General features: G+C 43.6%; 1 protein-coding gene across 2 annotated transcripts in view; it reads left to right on the forward strand.

Annotated features, from left to right (window-relative positions):
- CDC73 (cell division cycle 73) overlaps positions 1 to 12,749 on the forward strand; it is a 196,007-nt gene that overhangs the window by 64,049 nt on the left and 119,209 nt on the right. The window lies entirely within an intron of this gene.

Raw genomic sequence — 12,749 nt, forward strand, 5'->3', positions numbered from 1 at the left:
CTCTGCGGCAAATTCGCCCCAAGATCACTTTTATCGGCAGCAGGAGAGGGCCACCGAGCCGATCGAATCCTTCTCCCGGTTAGGTATAGAGATGAGTGAGGGGAAGATGGCCTCCTCGACCTTCTCTATACCATTGCAGGGCGGAAGCAATGTCAAAACACCACTTCCGCCCATAGCTCTTAAATTGACTGCCAGGTGTTTAACTTAATTCATCGGATGCATTAAGGTGAAAAAACACGAGGATTTACAACCCCTTTAAATTCAGAGGGAAGCGATATGCATGCTTACAATGCCTGTGATTGCGCTATGATTAGACAGTGCAGACCTCAGGCTAATACTCGAGCAAATCAGAGTGGCTCTTTACCATGTGATGTCTGTGAACTAATTACTATGATCATGATTTAGTAGACGCTGGGGGCTGGTTTAATTTTTTATGTGAGTATGTTGTAGAGTACATTGTAGAGCTGAAGTTGTGTAGCCCTTAGCAAAGATTTAATCTTCTATGACCTTGCTGTGATTTTAATTTTATTTTTGTTATTATAAAGCTTGTTATGCCAATTATTTATTTGGGTAATGATAAAGCATATGAGCTTTACAGATTGTACTATAAGTAGACATTTGCCAGCACACCAAGGATCATACATTTTGTCTGAACGTTTCACATCATAAACATTTTTTATATTTATTTATATATATTTTTTTGATTCACTATTTCTAAGTGGATTGGACAGGTTTTTGTGCAGGCCTATGAATTGTGAGATAAGTGCTTCCTGCTCTTAAAGCCCACTCCATTTAGGACAGTTACTACTACTTTTGTGACATAGGTTGAACTTTGGATTATTATTTTTTTTTCAACCTATAAACGGAATAAGCCTTAATCTTAAGCCTTAATATAGGCTTACCTGTAGATTAAAGTGGTTGTAATGGGTTTACAACCACTTTAAGGTTTCTTTGCTGTCACTTGGCAACTTGAAGTTTCAGCCCCCTCCATAAATTTTGTATAGAATTAAGGTCTGGAGACTGGCTAGGCCACTCCTTGACCTTAATGTGCTTCTTCCTGAGCCACTCCTTTGTTGCCTTGACTGTATATTTTTGTTCATTGTCATGCTGGAAGACCCATCCACTACCCATCTTCAGTATTCTGGCAAAAGGAAGAAGGTTCTCATCCAAGATTTTACAATACTCGGCCCCTGAATGTGGCAAAGTCGGCCTGTACCTTTAGCAGAGAAACTGTCCCAAAACATAATGTTTCCACCTCAGTGCTTGATTGTAGGGATTTTGTTTTCCCAAGTGTTCTTCCAGGACAGCCCTTGAGAGATGGCGCTCCTCCCATCGACACAGGAAACACATTGCCACAGTTCAAAAAGGCGGTCCCTCAGGTCCCTGGTCAGTCATTTGTGTTTCCTCCTTCGGAGGAACATGTTGCCAGGAACCTGGAGGCCCCCCTCAGGGGCTGCCTGAGAATCTGTAAGCCATAAGGGACCGGGTCCTGGTTTTTGGCTGCAGTTTGTGACTCGGGTACCGTCCAGCTGAATCGGAGCAGACCCGTTACCCTCCTCCTTCCAGTGCCGAGTGGCCAGGGGCAGAATGACGCCGGTTTCCCCCAGGAGCGGAGAGTCCAACTTTCCATCTCTGCTCCTTGTTGCGGTGGGGTCAGAGATGCCGAGCGTCATTTCCAGCGGAACCGCGTCATCACTGCGTGCCGAGACTTCCGGTTCCGGGTTTCTAGGGCACAGGGAGGAGAGGGAGAGCCAGCATCCAGCGATACAGGACTAGCGGCGGGATCCAGAGCGGCAGAGGGGGACCATGGAGGCTGCTCCCCAGGACACTCCGGAGGCAGGGGCACCAGCCAATCCCAGGTAGGCTGCTGGGCATGCTATTACTACTATTACTGGGATCTGTAGTGCCCCACGGTGGTGGTTAACTCACAGTTAAGGATGTATGCAGTGGTGGTGATTCTAAGGAGGGACATGGAGCTGAAGCTAAACATTTTTTGTTTTCTTATTTTCAGGCTAAAGAGCTACCAAAGGAAGACAAGGCAGGCCGCAAAAAGTGCCCTAATTGTGGGAATAGGTTGTCCTCTGGCTCTACCAAGGCCCTATGCAAGCAATGCATTGCAAGCTTGCTTAAATCTGAGGCAGATTCCCCCTTGGCTAAATTTTTGGGCTCCTTTAAAGAGGAAATGGCGTTGACCTTTAAGTCCCTCTGGGAGTTTCCTTCCTTTGCAATTTCCTCCTCACCATGCTTCCTCTGATTCCTCTGATACAGATGCTGATCAGGAAGAGGATCAAGCAACATCTAAAGCCTAAAAGAATAAGCTGTCTCTTGAGGAAGTAGATGAGCTAATGGGTGCTATCTATGATACCCTGGAAATTGAGGAGGAAGAAACTGTTATCCAGACATAAGATGTATGAGGCTCTGGGGAAAAAGAAAGCAAGGGTTTTCCCTATACATAAGGTGCTTTCTGACCTTGTCCTTAAGGAGTGGTCTGAACCGGATAAAAAGGTTTTCTTTCCTAATTCCCTTAAGAGAAGGTTCCCTTTTGATGAGAGCCCAGAGGCGTCTGGAATAAAAATCCTAAACTAGACACCCCTCTGTCCAAAGTCTCAAAGCAGGCTGATCTGGCCTTTGAGGATATGGGCCATTTGAAAGATCCAATGGACAGGAGAACAGACATTGTCTTAAAGAGGGCCTGGGATGCCTCTGTGGCAGGCTTAAAACCAGCTCTAGCCACTTCTTGTGTAGCTAGAAACCTGGAGTTCTGGTTGTCACAACTGCAGGAACATCTAAAAGCAGGCACTCCTAAGGGGGAGCTTTTGAAATCCTTCCCTATGCTTTTCAAGGCCACTAGTTTCATCTCTGACGCCTCCACGGACTCCGTAAAATTTACGGCTAAGTCGGCAGCAGTTTGAGTGGCAGCAAGGAGGTCCGTATGGATGAAAACTGGGGGGGGGGGGGGGACACGGCGTCTAAAACCGCCTGTGCAGCGTCCCTTTTACAGGAGACTTAGTTTTCGGGCCTGAGTTAGATTCCGCCTTAGAAAGGACGGTGGATAAAAAGAAAACCTTTCCCGCAAAAAATAAAAATTTTCAAAGAAAATTTTTTCGTCCCTTTTAAGGAACCTTCTAAATCAGAGAAGAGTTCAACCCCCAAAAAGCATTGGTCGGGACATAAGGGGAAAGGGGGCATACTTTTTTACCGCCCAATCAGGACCCCAAACGCCAGTGATGTCAGGGTTCCTGTGGGAGGAAGGTTAAGCAAATTTCTTCCACAGTGGGAAGAGACAACCTCGAACGAGTTTGTCTTAAATATAATAAAAAGGGGTCACGCGCTAGAATTCCACAGCAGCTCTCCCTCAAAGTTTTTGGTGACAACTTCCAAGTCACTCAGAAAAGGCCAGGGCCTTACCTTTACTGATAGGGGAAATGGTGGATCAAGAAGTATTGACACCAGTCCCCATTCAGGAACAAGGGGACTGTTTTTACTCGCACATTTTTGTGGTAAAAAAGCCGTCAGGGAGGTTCAGACTAATTATGAACCTCCGACCACTGAATCGCTCCATCCGTTACAAGAGATTTCGGATGGAGTCCATTTTATTCCATAAAAAATCTTCTCCAGAAAGAGATATTTATGGCTACCCTGGATCTAAGGGATGCTTATTTGCATATTCCAATAAGGGAGGAATGCCAAAAATTCCTTCGGATGGCAGTGCAGATAGACACAAAAATGTACCACTTTCAGTGCAGAGCGCTCCCCTTCGGTCTATCATCCTCCCCGAGGATCTTTACCAAGGTTCTCGGAGAGGCACTAGTTCCATTGAGGCTTCAATCAGTCTCGATTATTCCCTATCTAGACGACCTGCTTCTAACAGCACACTCGGAGAGTTGTCTTTCTCAGGATCTGGAGTTGACTCAACTCAGCCTGAGTCAATTAGGGTGGATTGTCAGTCGGGAGAAATCCAAGACAACCCCAACACAGGAGATCCTGTATTTAGGCTACTGGATCAAGTCTGTAGATCAGAAAATTATACTGCCGGAAGAAAAGATTTTGAATCTATGGCAGAGAACATCTTTTCTTCAACGCAGCCCCAAATGTACGGTGAGGGAAGTAATGTCTGTCTTAGGCCTTATGACGGCAGCCATTCCAGCCGTACAATGGGCCAGGTTCCACCAAAGAGACCTTCAGGGATTTCTGTTGGAACAATTGAAGGACAGAGATCTGGAGGAGGAGGTATTGAGCCCCTCAAAAATAAAACGCTCCCTCTGGTGGTGGAAGGACATAGAGAACCTAAACAAAGGAGTTCATTGGGTCCTTCCTATCACTTCAACACTGACAACGGATGCGAGCAGCTGGGGCTGGGGAGCCCACCTTGGCTCGAGCTGGGTCCAGGACAAGTGGGCCCCGGAAGAGAAATGTTTCTCCTCCAATTGGAAGGAGCTAACAGCAATCCTGAGAGCTATTTTAGCCTTTCAGCCCACAATACAGGGTCACCATCTACAAGTCCGTTCAGACAACATGACGGCTGTAGCATATATAAACAAACAAGGGGGTACCAGAAGTCCTCGTTTGATGTTGGTAGCCAGACGCATTTTCCAGTGGGCAGAAGCCAATCTGGAATCCATTTCTGCAGTACACCTGAAAGGGGAGCTGAACAGCACGGCGGACTTCTTGAGTCGACAAAGTTTCGAACCAAGAATGGTCCTTGCACCCAGAGGCATTCAATCTTATAACAACTCACCAGAAGTAGACCTTTTTGCGAGCAAAGAGAATGCAAAGATTCCCAATTTTTGCTCGCTAAACCCAGGAGATCAGCCCCTGGCTGTAGATGCCTTGCAGACTCCGTGGACTTTCAGTCTGGCACATGCATTTCCCCCTCTTCATCTCATTCCGAGGGTCCTAGCAAAATTCCTCACAGAGAAAACCTGTATGATTCTAGTAGCACCGTTCTGGCCCAGGAGACCATGGTTCACAACGTTGCTACAATTGACAGACTGTCCTCCTCTAAGGCTTCCCTGTAGACAGGACCTCCTGTCGCAGGGACCTCTTTATCATCCGCAGGTGGCCACGCTGAAGCTTTCAGCATGGTTACTGAGGAGGAAATCTTAAGGAGTAAGGGCCAGACAGATGAGGTAATTGCGACCTTACTACAGAGTCTCAAACCAGTCACGAGGGCTATTTACAAAAAAGTTTGGCGAAAATTTAATAGCTGGCTGAATAGCCGTGAGGAGATGAACATGAATACGGCTAATATTCTACAATTTTTACAGGAAGGTGTAAACAAAGGGTTAACCCTAAGTACTATTAAGGTACAGATAGCTGCCTTAAGTGTGTACCTAGATGAATGCTTACACGAAAAAATCCTTTTGTCGCTAGGTTCTGTAACGCAGTCGCTAGACGTAAGCTGGTCAGAGTCAACGGAGTCCCATCCTGGGATTTAGCAGTTGTGCTAAAAGCTTTCTTGGGATCACCCTTTGAGCCTATCTCAGAGGCCTCCCTAAGGCTTATTACATTTAAGACAGTACTCCTGGTGGCAAACACTTCAGCCCGTAGGGTCAGTGAAATCCAAGCCCTTTCCATCAGGGAACCGTTTTTACAGATCCTAGAAGAGAGTCATTCTAAAGACAGACCCTGGGTTCTTACCAAAGGTAGCATCTAGCTTCCATAGGTCACAAGATATTGTCCTCCCCTCATTTTGCCAAAATGCAGCAAATGAGAAAGAAGAACGTTTTCATTTATTGGATGTGAGGAGGTGTATTCTAGAATATCTAAAAGGAACAAATCCTTTCAGAATCCGACTCCCTTTTTTTCCGGGCAGCGTAGGGGGCAAAAAGCTTCAAAAGTAACCATAGCTAGAGGGATTAGGCTAGCTATAGCAGAGGGGTATAAGGCCTTGAATAGAGATCCTCCTGAGGGTGTGAAAGCTCACTCCACAAGGGCGTTGTCTGCATCCTGGGCAGAAAGAGCTGGTGCCACCCCGGAGCAGGTATGTAAAGCAGCCACATGGTCAAGCTTTTCCACCTTTACAAGGCATTACCGACTGGACCTAATGTCTAGTCAGGATCAGGCCTTTGGGAGGAAAGTCCTCCAGGCTGTGGTCCCCCCCCTAATCTGGTAAGTACTTGGGGATCCTCTCAAGGGCTGTCCTGGAAGAACACTTGGGAAAACTGGAGTTAGTACTTACCGGTAACTCCTTTTCCGGTGGTCTTCCAGGACAGCACGATCCCACCCTTTATTTGATTATAGTGATGTACTAATGTTATTACCTGTTATGGTTTATATGTTTTTCAGTTCCATCCTTCGGTTCTTGGTGAATGACTGACCAGGGACCTGAGGGACTGCCTTTTTGAACTGTGGCAATGTGTTTCCTGTGTCGATGGGAGGAGCTCCATCTCTCAAGGGCCGTCCTGGAAGACCACCGGAAAAGGAGTGACCAGTAAGTACTAACTCCAGTTTTTGGGGTTATAGTCAGCATTTTTCTTCAAATGCGGCGAGCTGCGTTAATGCCAAATAGCTTAATTTTGGTCTCATCTGACCACGGCACTTTCTCCCAATCCTTCTCTAAATCATTTAGATGTGCAAACTACACTTAATGCGGAGTTCCGCCCAAATTTTTTTTTTCTTTAAATCGGCAGCTATAAATACTAGGGATGCACCGAATGGGTTTTTTGGTGCCGAAACCGATACCGAAAATTAAAAATTCACTAGGCCGAAAACCGATACCGAAAATGACTTTTTTTTTTTTTTTTTTTTTTAATATTTTTATACAGGAGATGGTCAGTGACTGGGGACATGGTACAGGAGGTGGTCAGAGACTGGGGACGTGGGTACAGGAGGTGGTCAGAGACTGGGGACGTGGGTACAGGAGGTGGTCAGAGACTGGGGACGTGGGTACAGGAGGTGGTCAGAGACTGGGGACGTGGGTACAGGAGGTGGTCAGAGACTGGGGACGTGGGTACAGGAGGTGGTCAGAGACTGGGTACAGGAGGTGGTCAGAGACTGGGTACAGGAGGTGGTCGGAGACTGGGTACAGGAGGTGGTCGGAGACTGGGTACAGGAGGGGGGTCGGAGACTGGGTACAGGAGGGGGGTCGGAGACTGGGTACAGGAGGGGGGTCGGAGACTGGGTACAGGAGGGGGGTCGGAGACTGGGTACAGGAGGGGGGTCGGAGACTGGGTACAGGAGGGGGGTCGGAGACTGGGTACAGGAGGGGGGTCGGAGACTGGGTACAGGAGGGGGGTCGGAGACTGGGTACAGGAGGGGGGTCGGAGACTGGGTACAGGAGGGGGGTCGGAGACTGGGTACAGGAGGGGGGTCGGAGACTGGGTACAGGAGGGGGGTCGGAGACTGGGTACAGGAGGGGGGTCGGAGACTGGCGGCATAAGAGATCAGTGTGTTTGTCCCCGTGCAGCCAGTGATGCAGAGAAGAGAGGAAAGCATGGTAGTTGCAATATTTTATGTTGCATATTTGCACAGCTGTTTATCAGATCTACATTTTCAGTAAAAAGAGCAGCTGCTGTAATTTTCTGTGACATTCAATTCAAAATGGTAACTTCGAGGCATTCTGTGCACCATTGTTGTATACAGTTCCCCAATACATGTCATGTATATTTGTAAAGGTTTTTCTAATTTTACTTCACCAACTGAGACTATTATGTTTTGATCCATCACATATAATTCAAAAAATAAAATAAAAATTGCATTAATGGCTGTAATGTAACAAAATAGGTAAAAAGCCAAGGGGGTGAATACTAGGCACTGTATATCTAAGGACTTGGGAATTCTTTTGTAACCCTCTCCTGACTGATACCTTTTTAACAAATAGATTCCACTGATGCTTTGTAAGTTCTCTGTGGGGACCATGGCTTTTGCTGTAGAATGCGACTAAAAATGTCAGGAAAGACCTACTAGAACAACTGAACTTTATATGGGATTAATCTGAGGCACTTTAAATGATGGCAGGTGTGCACTGACTACAATATATTGTAGTGTTGAGCAATAATTTGGTATGGCAGTCTGTGTATAGCTATTACAGAAATGCTTGATTTATACACGTGAACATTTTAAAGAAAAAAAAGTCTTCCTTTACAACGTCTTGTCTCTACATTTCAGGGGACAGATGGTGCAGAGTTTTTTTTTTTTTTTTTTTTTTTTGCTATGTTGCAGACAAGGGCATTGATGCACAGGATTACTACAGGTGTGGCTATTATAGTTCATGGCAGTCTGTTTTCTTGCTGAAGCTATTTGAGTCACAAGACCAGAACAAGTATGTAGATCAGCATTTCTGACTTTACATTGATTTTCTGATCTAAATCATTTTTTCACGTCAGAGTACTGAAAGCCGTAGATGAACATAATAGCTTGGTAACTTGCCATTTCCAGATCAGGTCATAAATGGCAGCTTTCAAGCTTTGCTCGTGAATTTTTCAAACTTGGCCATTTTCTGAAGCGGCAACTGTCAGGTGTTCAGGAAGGCATTCTGCTACCTCCTTGAATGCCTTTTTTTAATTATTTTTTTTTTGCACTTGCCAAACAGCTTGTCATGCCACATTACATTTGCAGCAGCATTTAGACAACCCTTCTTGCTGTATTGTAGATTGTAAGCATTAGGTGGGAATTTAGGGGGCAGTTAAACTGTAGCTTAACTGACAGATTTTGCCTCCCGTATAAAAGCGGTCTAAGGGTCCTAGATCTAAAGGTCTAAGCCCAACCCCACACCATAATCCCCCCTCCACCAAGTGATTTGGACCAGTGCACAAAGCAAGGTCCATAAAGACTTGGATGAGCTTGTTTGGGGTAGAGGAACTTGACTGGCCTGCACAGAGTCCTGACCTCAACCTGATAGGACACCTTTGGGATGAAATGGAGCAGAGGCTGTGAGCCAGGCCTTCTTGTTCACATCAGTGCCTGACCTCAAAAAAGTGCTTTTGGAAGAATAGTCAAACATTCCCACAGACACACACTCCTAAACCTTGTGTACAGCCTTCCCAGAAGAGTTGAAGCGGTTATAACTGCAAAGGGTGGGCCAACTCAATATTGAACCCTACAGACTAAGACTGGGATGCTATTAAAGTTTGTGTGGGGAAAAGCAGACACCCTCAATACTTTTGGTAATTGTGTATGTAGCCATGCTAACACGCAGCATCTCCCTACTTCTTCTCCAGTACAGCACATGGCTTTTAGACTCTAATTAATCTTGAATCCTACACATGTAAAAGGCCCGTATATCCAACGTTTCTATTAAGTAGTTTATTTAGAGATCCTACAGATAAGCAAATCACAATTCCACTATACGTCTAATCTTACCTAAATGAAAAAAATTGCAACAACTTCCAGTATTATAATACATACGTGGTGGGATGCATCTCAGAAATGTGGCTATTATCGAAACTGGACCGTCGGCCGTAGAAGAGGATACTGGGGTCATGCCATAACTATATTTCTCTTCCTCGTTAGGACATATAGCGGCGTTCTGGAAGGGGTTAAAGGCAGTTTCCTCCCCTTTTTCTATTAAAGCGTGGCTCTGCCCAAAAGTTGAAGCGCCACCTATCTGCCTCCTAAGCAGATAACACCTCCCCCCTGTTTCTGATGGAAACCTGTTTCTGATGGAATTCCTGAATCATTTTGCATTGGCTGGGCCATTTACAAAGCGCTGCACAGTAAGGAACTGGCTATGAAGCTGCAAGGCTTCACTGACGATTCCCCTTGCAAGCAATAGCGACAGCAGCAGCACTCGGGGCCCTGATGGAAAGATCAGCTTGGATGAAGACACCCTGGCATCCCTGGATGGGCAAGTGTCCTAATATTAAAAGTCAGCAGCTACAGTATTTGTAGCTGCTGACTTTTATTTTTTTTCTGAAGGAGGCTGGACCTCCCTTTTAAGCACAAGAGCCAGTTCCATTTTATAAATTTAGAAGAGTCTTACAAGATTGTGCTCTCAACTCTTTAATTCCCCCACTAAAGTCTTTGTGTCAATGAGATTGGGCTGGGAAATACTGGTCTCCAAAGTGACTTGCTTGTATTTTGGTGGGTCCTATTGTAATTTTGCTCAGGCCCTCTTTATAGAAAGAAGAAAATGCTGTAGTTTTATTTAAAGAAGATTTTTTTTTTTAAATTTTGGACAGTAAGGAAGGGTTATAATAACCCCTGGCAATATAATTTTTCCTGTGTCCAATTTGGGGAGATTTACCTTCACTTACTGTCCCATAGCCAAAATGGAAAGTGGGAGGAAATCCCTGCAGATTAAGGGGATCCATTGGTGCTGCCCAGATCAGCAGAATTTGTGTCCCCATTGGAAGATTTCCCCTCTGTTACTTTTCTGAGAACAACTTAAAATTTGGGACTTTCATTTACTTTTGGTGATAATTGTAAATGGGGGCATATGAAGTGGGTGGATCTCCCTTAAGCAATAGAAACTTGTTCTAATCCATCTCTACTCTTTCCAAAAAAAAAAGCCTTTTATTTATACTTTTAAGATTCTGTAGTAGATGCATTTCTAAAATGCATAATTTAAATAGTAACTTTCCATTAAATTTGTTAATTTCATTTATTTCCCTGTACCCTATTGCAAGTTTTTTTTGTATCATAGAATGCATTTGAAAAATAACTCAAGATTGTGCTATTCTCAAATGACCACAAGGTGGTGACATTGTCATAGTAAAAGTAATGATTGTAGTTCAAAATGTCTGTTCTACTGGAATTTGAACATTTTTATATACTTTAAAATGATAGATGCATTTTATTTACATATATTTTTTAAAACTGTTAATAAAAAAAAATGCAACACGTAACGGCTTACTGCTGGCATTTATGATTCTTGGGATCAGCAAGGAATAGTAAAGAAACTTGAAAAACTTTAACTGATTTTATATAAATAGAACCGCTTACAAAATTTTTGTTCTGAAATACTGTAAATATTAATGCAGTGTAGTAAGCAAGCATTGCTTGGTATTAGTCATTGCATTATCAGAAGCATAGGCAGTATTCGTTTCTCATTTTTTTTATTCTGCAGGTGGTTTATGAACAAGTTTGCCCCATATGCTCATTAGTATTCATTCTGAAATCTCTGTAGTTTTATTATCGCGTACGTAAAAATCTTTATTTTAGAAGGCATTTAAACTATTGAAAAATGATTTTCTGCTTATTTTGTTACTTAATGGGAATGTATGTGTGTGTATATGTGTGTGTGTATATATATATATATATATATATATGTATATATATGTGTGTGTGTGTGTGTGTATATATATATATATATATATATATATATATATATATATATATATATATATATATATATATATATATATATATATATATATATATTATATTATTATTAAAGCTGCATTTGCATGGGCTGTGTGTGTTTTTGTCAGAAGGTTGCCACTCCTGCCAAGAACCTTGGTCTGGTTTGCTTATCGCACATGCCAGGATTTGTAGTGGGGTGGGCAGTAAATTATCTGCAGTAAAATTCTGCTCCAACACCACCACACTGTGGATGCCTTTCTGCATCAAACTTCCATGTGAATCCAGCCAAATAATTTATTCTATCTTCCATTAAGAATATAGCAAACCTTGAACATTTGCATTCTACTGCCACCTACAGAAGTATCATTTGAATGTTCAAAGATTCCTCAGTAGGTGCATGAGAGGAAAGGGAAAAAAATGTTTACAGTGAGTACAAATATCCTTTTATTCTTAAGTGCCAAGTCCAAAATTTTCAGTAACCAAAGATAGCCATTCCAAATTCAGTCTGCGGAAGTCATATTTGCTTAAAGCAGAACGTCTGTAATTTTTTCATTTTTTTTTTTTATCTTTTCAGTCCTCTGCCCTTGTTTTAACTTTGGATAGTAAAACATTTTTTTTCCCCTGCTAGTAAATACCTTATACAGTCCACTTTCTCTGTTTATTGTCTGGGATAAAGCCCAGGCTTATGACATCACGCACAGCTCTCCCTCTCCTGAGAATTTGACAGGAAGGGAGGGTGGGGGGGGGGATCAGTCATGAGAGGGCCAATAAACTGCAGAGTTGGAGGTGTGCCTCTGTGTAAATCCAGGAAGTGAACAGGCAGCAGCTTCAGCTGCCCATTTAAAATAGTTGCAGCCGGGCTGAGTGGAGTGAAGTTTCTGCAGCATATTTGCCAAGCACAGAATAGTAGTATATATAAAATAATATGCAAAGTGGTTGGCAGGAAGCTCCAGAATGGCAAAGATGTTTTTATTGCAAATTGTGAGCAGACTGCAGTTCCTCTTTAAGATGGATCGTTATTGGTTGCTATGGGGGTTACTGTAATCTTGGCATTTTGCAGAACTCATGCCCATGTATTTTTCTTAATGTGTTCTGATTGTAGGACGGAGAGGGCGAGTAGATAGTTTACTCTGAATTCTCTGTAGTGGATGAATGCACTGAGCACCTTCCATTTCGGGATTCAGAGTCAGTGTGCTGGTGCTCTAAACCAGCTGATATGTGATTAGGAGCTGGAAATGGAGGACGTACCGGGGTAGGATATACTCCTGTTGTCTCCATAAATGGACCATTGTACTACTGAATAAATGGTCTACTCCCTCGTGACAGTAATCCTGGTATGTAAAAGAAAGCTAAATTTATATGTTAAGGGGTTCAACTCTAAAATGAAGGTTGAAAAACTTTGAGGCAATGCCTGCGAATTTCTGGCATGTGTCAAAACTAGGTCCCTCCCTCCCAAAAAAAGTCCAGAAGGAGGAGGAGGAGGAAGAAAAAGTGAAACTTCCCCT

Source organism: Lithobates pipiens, unplaced genomic scaffold (assembly GCF_037356315.1).
Source record: "Lithobates pipiens isolate NorthernLeopardFrog02 unplaced genomic scaffold, aLitPip1_a1.2 Scaffold_23, whole genome shotgun sequence".
Lineage (NCBI taxonomy): Eukaryota > Metazoa > Chordata > Amphibia > Anura > Ranidae > Lithobates > Lithobates pipiens.